Source organism: Haemorhous mexicanus, chromosome 1, assembly GCF_027477595.1.
Source record: "Haemorhous mexicanus isolate bHaeMex1 chromosome 1, bHaeMex1.pri, whole genome shotgun sequence".
Lineage (NCBI taxonomy): Eukaryota > Metazoa > Chordata > Aves > Passeriformes > Fringillidae > Haemorhous > Haemorhous mexicanus.
In genome coordinates this window covers 127,401,608-127,413,369 of record NC_082341.1, presented here as the reverse complement: position 1 = coordinate 127,413,369, position 11,762 = coordinate 127,401,608, and the positions used below count along the sequence as shown (strand labels likewise).

The following is an 11,762-nucleotide window of genomic DNA, read 5'->3' as shown; positions in this document are numbered from 1 at the left end:
ATTATGATTTCCTTTTTACTATGTTTATGTTTTGTTAGCACAAAGAAGGGCAAATTTTGTAGTTAATCTGTTCAAGAAGCCAGATTGGAAGGAATGAATACATTACACTTCTCCTCATTAGACCTCATCAGAATTCCAGCAGTATCACCTTTGTTTGTGCAGCGAACAAAAATACAAATCCAATGCATTAAATTTGCATCTTTGTTTTCAGGAAAGATGCTGCAAATGTGACCTATATTCCACAGGAGACAATGTGCTCAGGTACAAAGTACTACTCCATTTTCTCTCACAATTACTTTGCCTTTCTCAGCCCTTCAGGAGAGGATGGTTTGCCAAGCCAAAGGGAAACCACTCATCCTTGTGCTCCTTAAGTGGTTCATTAAAGAGCTGCAGTTCTGAACCAGTAGAAATTCAACATCTGGTCTATAACAAATATGAAATGGGTGGATAACACTTTCCATCCCAACAGGCGTTATTTAGGTTGTGGTCAGTCACTCCTGGATTATCATGTTTTTTGGTAGTTGCAATATGAGGCACCTCCAGGTCAGCAGAGATGAATGTGATGGGTAGCTCTGTATTTTATCTTGACAGTCTGATGGTTCTTCAGCTGCCTCCTCTTTCCCTCTTTTCCCAAGACACCATGTCTGTTAAACTATTCCCAAGGGGGTAGGGAAGCTCCCCTACTGCTAGGCCTGATCAGCATGTTCACTCAAATTAAAGTTTGGTTGAAAGCAAAATTCCTCTTAATTCATAGCAACTGAAACAAAATTTGAGGATACCTGTCGAAAGTTTTTGTAAGTAGAGTCGCTCACAGTTTGCCCCCATGTCTTTCAGAGACTGTGGGAATCATTTTCACTGAGGAAGGGGAGGCACCTTTCATGTCTGCAGTGAAGACCCAGGCTAGGAAAAATCTCACCTCCATTGTATCTTGCTCCCTGTTTATGAGGAAGAAACACTACTGGGGACCACCAGGATGACTTGATTGCTCTCGTCCACTGGCCATAAGAGAAACTGTTTGGCCTAAGTGCTGGACTGGGTTCAAGAGATCTGTGGAGAGTAGCTAGGTTAGAGTGTGTGCATGGGGGTCAGGCAGTAGCAGCACAGTGGCAGCTGGAAGGTAGTAGGCACAAGTCCTGTGCAAGGCTCCAGCTCTAATTCCTTCTCTCCCTACTACCCTGCAGTAAAATGAGGGGTTTGCAGACATCTCTACAAGAATCACAGGATGACCTGGGTTGGAAGGGACCTTAGAGATCATCTTGCTCCAACTCTCCTGCCGTGAGCAGGGACACCTTCCACTAAACCACGTTGCTCCAAGCCCCATCCAACCTGCCAGGGATGAAGCATCTCCAGCTTCTCTGGGCTATCTGCTCCAGTGCCTCACCACCCACACGGCGAATAATTTCTTCCTAAAATCTAATCTTAACCTACCCACTTTCAGCTAAAAGCCACTGCCCCTTGTCCTATTTTTCAAGATGCCCTTGTAAGAAGTTCCTCTACAAGAAAATCAGTCCAGGGCTGATCTTTATTCAGCTTCTCAGTCAGAGCATGTCCACCTGCCATTCAACACAATGCTGTTGGTGTTGTTAGCCACAGTCCCCAGCTTTATTCTCCTTTATTGTTTTAGATGTCGGACAACACTTGCTTGGGGTGTTTGGAGTGCTGACTGAAGAAACCATGGCGGTTTGTCATCCTCTCAGAACCACACCTTTAAATAGTTGCCTGCTCTTCAGAAGTGAAATTGAGCCTGAAAAAATACCTCATAAATCAATAATCCTACTCTGTACATCAAGGCCTCACCTGAAACATTCCTAATGGATATTTTTCTAATATTCCTTTCTTTGGAAACAGCAATGGAGATGGCAAAATCTTCCTCACCAATCTACTCTAACATGTAGCTGTAACATTAATTACAAAAGCCATTAAATTGCCTTTTTTGTAGAAAAACACCCTTGTTTTTAAGATATTGCCCCCTTCACTGGTAGATCCCTCAAATCTCCTCAATCTGCCCAAATAATTTTATAAAGAAATAGATGGATTCACTGTTGAAAATATATATTTGTAATCTACATCTCCTTCTTCCTGGAAATATGAAACTCTGTTTTCATACTTAAATAGTACTTTTCTTGTTGCTACATTTGTAGTCATGTTTCCAAATTAAAAATTCTCATATTTTAGTGGTGTGAAAGGTAAGACACATATTAAGAATTTTCAACCTATAATTTTAAAATACAATATTTAAACCCATCTCTTGACTTTCTTATGTCTGTGCATATATGTGAATACTCATTTGCTTTAAGACTTAAAATGAAAAAAAAATCTTTTGAAAACTTATTTTTCTTGTCACAAAATCTAACAGACCACCTTAGGCTGTATATATATTTGACATTTTTGTTCATGTTTGAGCTGAAGTTCGTCTGGCTAAGTGGTGAAGGCCATTGCATTCACATTTCCAATGAGAACCTAGTCTTCCCACTTGGCGAGATACTTCCCCAAAGTGACACACCTCAACAGGAAGATGGGACCAGTTAACCTGACTACATACTGGTCACCTTCTCTCATTCTACAGTCTTCCTGAGTAGATGGGTAAGATTCTGTTCCTGATTTTGAAAGAAACCAATGAAGTTCGAAGGAAGCATACGAGACTTAATTTATCCCCTAGTCCAGAGTTAGGCTGTACAGAGTACATAGCAAGACTAAGCTTTTTTGGACAATGAACATGCCAGTTTTAGGTGTCCTAAGGTGCAGGCTTCTAATTCTTCCCCTTAGAAAGTATTCTTTACTATAAAAGATTGCTTCCATGTCCTTAAAATATTGCCTTGTCTTAGTTTCATCATCATACATTTAGCATGTGAAATAGCAGTTAATGCATCATACCTCATATTCATAGATGTAAGTATGAGCTTTTCTCCAGACATGATGAGCTTGCAACTCTAAACCAGTTTCTGGTCATCCTGTCAAATAAATCAAAGAACGCACACTACAAAAATGTCTTAATCTCTTCCTGGTGTGATGTTGAGCTTTAAAAATAATATGTTGAAGACACACTTTTCCAGTAAATTATCTAACACATTGAGGTGACTCCTAAAACAAGGCAGCCAAGGAAAACAAGAAAACCTAATTAAATTAAACAAAAGAGGGAAAAAATTGCAAACATGTATTATAGCCATGAATTCTCTGAAGAGATAGAAGTAATATCATTTCTCCATCACATGCCAGTGGAATGTTACCAGACATTTTTTCTCCACATAACACATTTTAAGTTTTGAGCTTTTAGAAAAAACACCCATCTCAAAGTAGGAAGGAATTCTAAAACTAATTCAGGAAGTCTAAAACTAATTCCATTCTCCTTATCACAATATAACATTTCCATCTATACAGTTTACCCCATAGTGACACATTTAGGTGTTCACCACCACAAAAGCTGACACTTGAAAGGTAAGGAGAGTGTCAGAGCCAGCACACACAATGTTCTAATACCTTTCCTCCCAGTTTATGGGAATTATGTGATGATTCTCAGTTCAGTGGGAAACACAAGAAGGTAGCAGAGACAGGTGAAGCTGCATTCAGCTTTCACACTTAGTATGGAAAAAGTAGGGGCTCTGGGGAAAGACAATCTTCTTTTGAGAGGCACTCACTGGAAAAAACAGAACTGGAGTGGAGAACCAGTGGAGGATCCAAAAGGAATGCTAGCAGGCAGACAGGTTGCAAGAGTGGTAGTTTATCAGAGAAATCCTCTTAATTAACAGAAGATGGAAAACTGTTTATGCCTGCTGAGCATACACACCCAGTTGCCTTGTGATCAATAGAATCAATATTTCCCAATCTGGGAAGCAAGAGAGGCAAGATGAGAGGCAGACAAGAGGGGTGTGGGCAGAGAAAGAGCCCCAAGAACAGGGAACAAAACCCTGTTTATGACATATGAAAGTGTAGTTGGGAAGTAAAGAGATACAAATGGTGCTGTATAGAAAAGCAACAGGCAACAGGATTGTAAAACACCACCTCTGCCCTTTTTCCTGCACAACTGTTAGCTGATCTGTACCAATAATAAAGGAAAGTAGATTAAGAAAATACCCTCCCAGTTAAAAAAGACAAAACAGAAAGGCAAAGGTATAAAGCATTTCAAAGATGAACAAGCTACAATGGTAAATGTCTGAGAAACTAGAAAGGGAATAATTTCAGTAAGTTCAGAAAAATATCCAAATATTCTCAGATTTAACCAAAACCAAAAATCAATCCCAGTTCCCTTCTTCTTATAGAAAAGATAAAAATTAAACAGTAGTAAGGAACTGGCAAACATAGGTATTGAGTTTCACTTAATTATTTCCAGAATATATTTGATATTTTCTTGACTGTTTCTAAGTTTGATTCAAGACAATTTACCATTTCTGTCCTTAACCACGTCTTTATGAGTCACAACCATGAGACAAAATCATCCCTTTGATGTATTTGCCCCAGTAGAAACATTGATTAAACAATAAGGAAAACTTAGAGGGAACAAAGAAAATAAAAACAAAATTCCTTTATGAATTTCACACACCACTGAATTCCATAAACTGAAAACATATTTCTGTCTTCTCAGTCATTTCTCTCCCCACTCCTTGTTTGAATGCAGTGAAAAAAAGATGTTATTGTCTTTAAACTTCAAAAGATTTCTCCCTTCTGTTATACTTAGAAACATTTTTCAGGTCATCAAAGTGTATTTAGCACTCAATGATTTCTCAATGAAAAAGTCAATTCTTCCTAAAGGAACACTTGTTTCCTATCAGTTTGCTTACCTAGGTGAAAGAATAAACCAAGGAAAATCAGAACTTATACAATAAAAAATACTGTGCAGACGCCAACAGGCAGTACCTACTGTATTCACTATATATGTGAATGGTGTACACTGCATTCAGAAGAAAATAGATTGTGAGAATTTTCTTTTATCTTTTTCTATTTTCCTCATCACAATTTGTAATTACATTCTATTTCAATTTCTACCAAAAAAAAAATCACAAATTCTAGTGCAAAATCTATTATTGATATGAAGTTTATTATAGATCTGGGTTCATCTGCTTTGGTGACATCATCCAAGAATGGTGATTTAGTCAGTTCAGCAACCTGTTTCAGGTGGTTTAAATTCTTTATTTTATTTTACACTTCTAAGAATTTATTTTGCTTCTGCTATTTTTACAAATTTCTGTGAAATTCAGAGAGGCATTTCATTGAGGTCTAAATCCAAAATGTTACAATTTATTAAAAGCATTCCAATGTTTCCTGCAATTTCATTTTGCATAGTCTTGTTACCAACAAGTTTTATTAACCTTAACTTTATTGACTTCCTTAACCCTCAAATATAAGTTTATTTTCACTGCATGTGTACTGAAAATCAGCCCTTGGAAGCTTCATGTTAGTATCACAACATCAGTAGATCTATTTCCAACTCATTCACATTCCCAACATTGGTACATAAACTTATTTTGACTATGCAAACGAATTTTGCTCTTTTCATGTACAACACACTAAGAAATTTAGGCACTGATGTCTGCAGTTATCTTCCACAAAATCAACATTTCACTGCCACAGACTTTGTCACTTGTTGATACAATTTCGAGTGACCTTCAGACAGTTCTGTTTCTGGGCTTCTGCATAGGCTTCAAGGCAAAAATCAAATTTTTAAAAAGATCAGTGTTTTCCAATGGGTAGATGTCCATTCTTGAGCATAGATTCACATGTGTCAAAAATCCTTCAATTCTCCTAGTTAAAGGTGTGCAGGGTGTGATTCTCCCACATTACATAATTTTTGGATATTTAATATTTTTTTCTCATTTTGTTTTGGGTCATAAGCCAGATTCTCCAAGTGTTTCATATGAAAAGCAAGTTCTGCAGCATACCATAAAAAAGCTTTTAATGAGGGCACTTCCCAGGACTGTGGCAGACCTACATACCACTTTACATTATGGTTTCTGTGCAAAAATCCAGCAACTTTTCCACATTACTTGGCTACTAGTTCTTCTTGTTTATGTCTCCATCCAACTCTTGTATTGCAGAAAAAGAATTATTAGGCATTATTTCAGTCTAAATTTTAGGTCTTCTCTGTGGATTTTGAAGACTGATTTTCTAAACTTCATCTTAAATCAAGTAAAGGAAGGACTTTGAACACTTCAGGTTTCACCTTCCGTCACACAGTCATTCTTTGTTCTTTCACCTTCCTGAAACCAATCAGTGAGAGATTTTGGTTCATATTTGTATTTAAATCCATAAGTACTCATATGAATAAGTAAAACATAGACATGCATATATTCCAGTTCCAGTTCAGAACTGGAACATTCCACTAAAAACTAAATGCAGTTAAGAGTTCTGAAAAATCTACAAAAAACTGGAAACCCTGTATTTAATTAAAGTGGAAACATCATTAATCACAACTCTGGCAAAATTATAGCTCTACAGGAGAGTGGCAGGTAATGAGTATCTGCTAGGGACAAGTGAGAAAACAACCTTTAGTAGGAAGAAAGGCTGTTCAAAGAAAAAAAATCAGAAGGCTCAAACTCACAGTAGGTTTAATAAAATCTCACTACTGTCAAATGGCCAGAAGGAATTCAAGCAAGGTAGGTTAAAGCTTCTTCTTGGATTATTGAGGCCACCCTTTACTAAATAAAGTAGCATCTCTCAAGCAGTTACTGATTTTTATCCCTTTAGACTCCTCCTTAAAAACCTGCCTTTTTCCTCTATACCTACAAATCATCATCCTCTGGGAGTGGTTATTCTGGTGGCCACCTCTAAGTGTACAGGCCACAGTGAATAACCTAAGTGTGCACCTGTAGGTACTGTTACTGTGTCTTTCTCCTCTTCACAGTCTTTGCTCCAGGTTCAGTGAAGTCCCAGAAAATGAAGAGCGTGGGAGGTGGATGTCTCTGTCATTTTCTGCCTCTGCAGTAGAATAAAGCACCAATGCTTTTGTGGAGTTATAGGTGTTATCTGAATATTCTTGCAATATGTAATGTGCAGTATCCAGTCTGGCAGGCATCAATAGCTTGGCATATCTGCTGTGAAAACAAAGAGAAAATATATTGGTCTCCTGGGAAGCTGAAGAGACATTGCAGGAAAGAGTCACTGTTACTACCCCAGCTTCTGCTGGGCTTGGATGGGTGGTTAGAGCACTCCAGCATTGCCCATGTGCATTTCTCCTTCAGCAGAGAAAAATTATTTTGTTCATTTTTTTGAAGCTCTGCACTCCTCTTAGGTTTTCACTCCTACTTATTTCAGATCTCTCTGACTACTAATTCACTTCACCTATTCTCACCTTTATCTTTAGATACATATTTTCACACCTGATACTCATTTTCTTACACTATTTTGAGGCTTCTCTAGTAAAATAAGCTTCTGAATTCTCATTCATGTTTAGGTGTAAATATCTGCTACAAGTTCCTGCAGTCCATTCTGACAGAGACTTTTGGCTCACAGTCTCTCAGCAGTGTTCCCCCAAAATTTTTAAAAGTGCCTTTGTTGTTCCAAATCCAATCTCTTTTGAAGTTTACCTTCCCACCTCCTCCTCTATCGCTGTGTGTTTCTGTTACAGGCACATCACAAACTGCTGGCTACTACGGTAAATGCAGATGATGGCTTCCCTGTAAATTAGATTTGTGTGTGTAAAACCGATGCTTGTTTACACCCTGGAATGATGCCAAATACTAGCTCAGATGAAACAAAATATTTATGAATTGGATAAACTGGAAACTTACATCTTTATAAGGTGTTCAGAGAGGATGCAGGTATAATTTCCCTTGCTCTGCCCCATTCTTCCTAAGGACTATTAGAAATACTGTCTTTTTAAAAGATACAGCTATTTAATTTATACTTAGTAATATTAAAGCAAAAGTTTAAAACAATCCTTTATGAAACAAGTGATCTTAACTATTGTAATTCACATGAATTTAATTACACTGATTTTTAAAAGTAATTTAAATATTGCTTTAAGAGAAGTTGGTTTTTTTGCTACCATAATAAAATAACTTGTTTTATACAAGATACAGAAGAATATAATTTGATCATTTCTTCTGTTAGCCTTTGTTACATAGATTTTTACATAATCATTACTCATAATGTTCTGACAGATAATGCTATTACTAGCGTTACAATCTTTGCTATTATTATAAAAAATCTGGCTTTGTAAAAATTTTAATTTATTAAAATGTAATGAAAGCACATCTAACATGAACCATAATTTATGAAAATTTTAGATGTGCTGCTTGACATTCATGTCATCAGGCTTCAAAAGTTTCACATCTGAAATGTGAAATTACACAGATTTATAAAGATCCCCTTTCAGCATGTTAGCTGGCACTATCTTCTGTAAAATGTATATATTTGGCTTTAAAGAGACAGGCACATGTAATTTTAATGTCAGCACCAGCATCACCAAAAAGTGCCCTGGCAATCAGTGGAAAGGTTTAATAGGTTTCCTGTCTTGTTCTTAATTTGCTGAAATTACAAAATCAATACTTTCAGTTGTAGCTGCAGCTACCCGTTTTACTGCTTTAAGATAAAGTCTACAATAAAGTAACCTTCACTTTCAATTTGTAGCACAGAACATCAGGGTGTTCTTGGCCACTAACTAGTCTTTCTTTTCTCAGCCCATTTGAGATATTCCAGGTGTGTGATGCTGCCCTTCAAAGGGGAAAGGTGCATTTTGTTTTAAGCATAGCTCTCTTCAGTGACTTGGTTTGTTTCTTTTTTAACATCTCAGTCTATTCTCTTCTAAAGTCACCTCTGCACAGGTTGTTGATTATTTCCCTACTTCTCTGTGTTGATATTCTATACTACATAAATAAGTGATTGGTGTTGAAATGGCCTAATCTTTATTTTACTCCATAGTCTCCCTTAATGACAAAGGAGCATATTTTTCTGCAGCAGCTGAAAAAGGAAATTCTCCATAGTTAGTCACATTTTTAATAGTGAACATGATCACTGTATATGCAAAAGGCCTCTGAAAGGACCAGATCAACATCACTGGAAAGGTCAAGCTCTTGCACAGAGCAAGAAGGAAAAAACAATAAATAAATACCCTTCCATGGGCTTCTCTGCTATGCCTCCTGGCTCTTTAATGAGAGAAGTGAAAAAAACATATATTCACACAATCACTGAGTCCTCCAACTCAAGTCCAACCTTTCCAATGAGTGTCTGCACTCAAAAAATAAAGCTGTAAGATGACTTTTTGACCCTCTAATCCCTATTTCAGGAGCAATTAAAATGTTTTTAATTTGGGGTGGGGGGAGTTTTGTTTCTGTTTTTCTCTGGTAAATACTTTTCCTGAAATACTTTCAACATATAAGTTCTCTTCACCACTTAGCTGAGCAATATTCTGGAGCTATTAGCACTGGAGAAGGGCTTTGGCTAGGTCCTCTTCTAGTGAAGCAATAAAAAGAATCTTAAGCTGCTGCTCACAAAAGAATGCAGCTTAAGATGTCTCAGTGCTTTCCACTGATGCAAAATGTATTCATACCAAGGAAAAAGAGCTCCCAACACCTGCTCCCCTAAATGTTAATGAATACACACACACATGCAGACACACACGCACACATGTGCACATTCATGCTTTCTTCTCAGCCACAGCAATTTCAAGTTGGAAATTTTACTCATAAACAGCACATGATGGAGCAAGGATACTGTAAAACAAAAAAGCACAGTTGATCACAGATGGAATACAGAGCCTCCAAATGCCACAGCTCCCTTGCTTCATGCTTTACATTTTTAACTAGCTGCTCAAGGTAAAAGCACACCATTTATCTTGTGATGTACTCTCTGTAAATGAAAATTCGGAGTAGATCTAGAAACAAAATTGCACCAAAGGAAACAAAAGCATTTGTCTCTAAGCAAGTCAAGAGAAATGCCAAATGATTCAATGAAGATCACTTGTGTCACTTATCTTTGTTTTGATTGGTCCTCCAGTGTTTACAGCACTCAACTCAGCAGGCTCAGAACCCCAAATCTATATTTAATTTAAAGCATTGCACCATCACTCAAATCTTTCAGCAGCCTCACTACAGCCTAAAGAACAAGAGCAGAGGGACCTGTTTACAAGGAGCACTTTTGCATGCTCCAAAGGATTGCAGAATAGTTTAAAACAAATTATTTCAAGATATAAAGAAAATGAAATTTTTTTTGTGTAACAATTTTCCAGTACTTGTAGGATTTTTGCCTACATTAAATTCTGTCAATTTTCAGATGTTCTCAGCAAGAGATCATATCGCAAGACAAGAAAAAATATTCCAAAAGCAGATTTAAGCTGCAAAATAAGATGAATCTTAGAAAACTTACTGTTTATCAGAACTAATACAATAATCAGGAAACATAATGTATTAAACACAGCCATTGCTATGACACTGAAGGCTTTGTAAAAATTCACAGCAGTTTAGAGAATTAAATAGAATAAAATAAATAAACAACACACATTTGAGGGCCCTGTCCTTTCGGATGCAGAAACCAAAGTTTTGCAAAGATAACTAGCTGAAGGGAAAAAGCCCCAAATGTCCATTTAAGCATACACAGGTTGTCTTAAAACACGTCTGGCTTGTCAAAGGGAATGAACCCTCAGCTTCTCTTAACAGCAGCCAGGGTAGAATCCACTTGCTGTTTTGCAAAAGCAGCCCTGATGCAAATGGAGAGTTACTGATGTCGTATGCACGGTGTCAAAGAGCAGAAGCCTTCCTGCTGTAACCATGGTGGTAGCATGCATCAGCACACCATTACTGCAGTGGTTTTCCATCCTTGTCAGCCTGCTGGTGTAAAAGTCTCTAACTAAATTTAGGGGTCTCTCCAGGGAAAGGAAGCAGAGATAGAAGAGAGTTTAGGAAACTAGACGTGTTTTATCTATGTTTATCTATTACTATCCAAGTTTTCTTAACATGCCACGAGGTTTACTGGGCAGCCTGTTACCTTGTTTGAAAATGTAGGAGTTCTTTACATTCACCCTACCTTGTCGTCTCCCTTTGCAGTGGCTGCTGGCCTAGAACTGCTGTCCCTGTCCCTAGCTGAGCTGTTCCAGGCATGAAGTTTGATCAAAGCCTGTCAGAAAAGTTGTCTGCAGATGCTACTCACTGCGAAGCATGTTTCCTCCTCAATGGCTCAGTCATTTGCAGGACCCTGGGCTTGAGGACGTTCTGCTTTGCAGGCACATGCAGTTAATGAGCCCATCCAACTCTCCTCCAGCTAGGACAGGATCAGAGTGAGGCCAAATCTGCAGCGCCGAGCCCCAGTTCCCTCAGACAGGAGGAGAAGGCAGTGTTTTGGGAGAGGGTATCCAGAGGTTTCAGCACTAGGCAGTCTCCAGCCTTCAGGAAAATGCAGAGAGAGAAGGAGAGTAGAGTGAAATTAGCTTCAACCCTGGAAAAAGGGGACAGGCTTGTAATAGTTTTCTTCCTCTTACCAGAAACATTTGTCCAGCATCTGTGTTTCTTTCTAGCCTGTTGTGCTTCTCAGCAGACAGGGTAATTTGACCCAGAGGATTTTGGCTATCTAAGCTATGTTTAATCATTTGGCCCCATTACATCACTACAAAACAGTTCAAAATAGAGGGCTCCTTTTAATAGATTTCTTGCTTCAGTTAACAAAAATTATTCAAACTTCAGTTTTAGCTGAGCTTATTAAAGCAGGACTGTGTTTAAGTCATAGTAATTGTCAATAAAGTCCTTTATAGCAGATTGAACTCAGCATATTTTAGACCTTGCCAATTTGAAACAGTTTCCATAAAAAAAGGAGAACAGCAATGTTACAGAGTGATAACT

The 11,762-nt window shown here is 37.8% G+C and overlaps 1 long non-coding RNA gene across 1 annotated transcript; it reads right to left on the bottom strand.

Moving 5' to 3' along the window:
* Positions 1-5,013: 5,013 nt before the first annotated feature.
* Positions 5,014-11,481, bottom strand: LOC132335728 (uncharacterized). The gene is made up of 3 exons (XR_009488725.1): positions 11,405-11,481; positions 11,077-11,309; positions 5,014-7,025 (listed from the first exon to the last, which is right to left on the bottom strand). It is a non-coding gene; the product is annotated as an uncharacterized LOC132335728 (long non-coding RNA).
* Between the last annotated feature and the right edge of the window lie 281 nt (positions 11,482-11,762).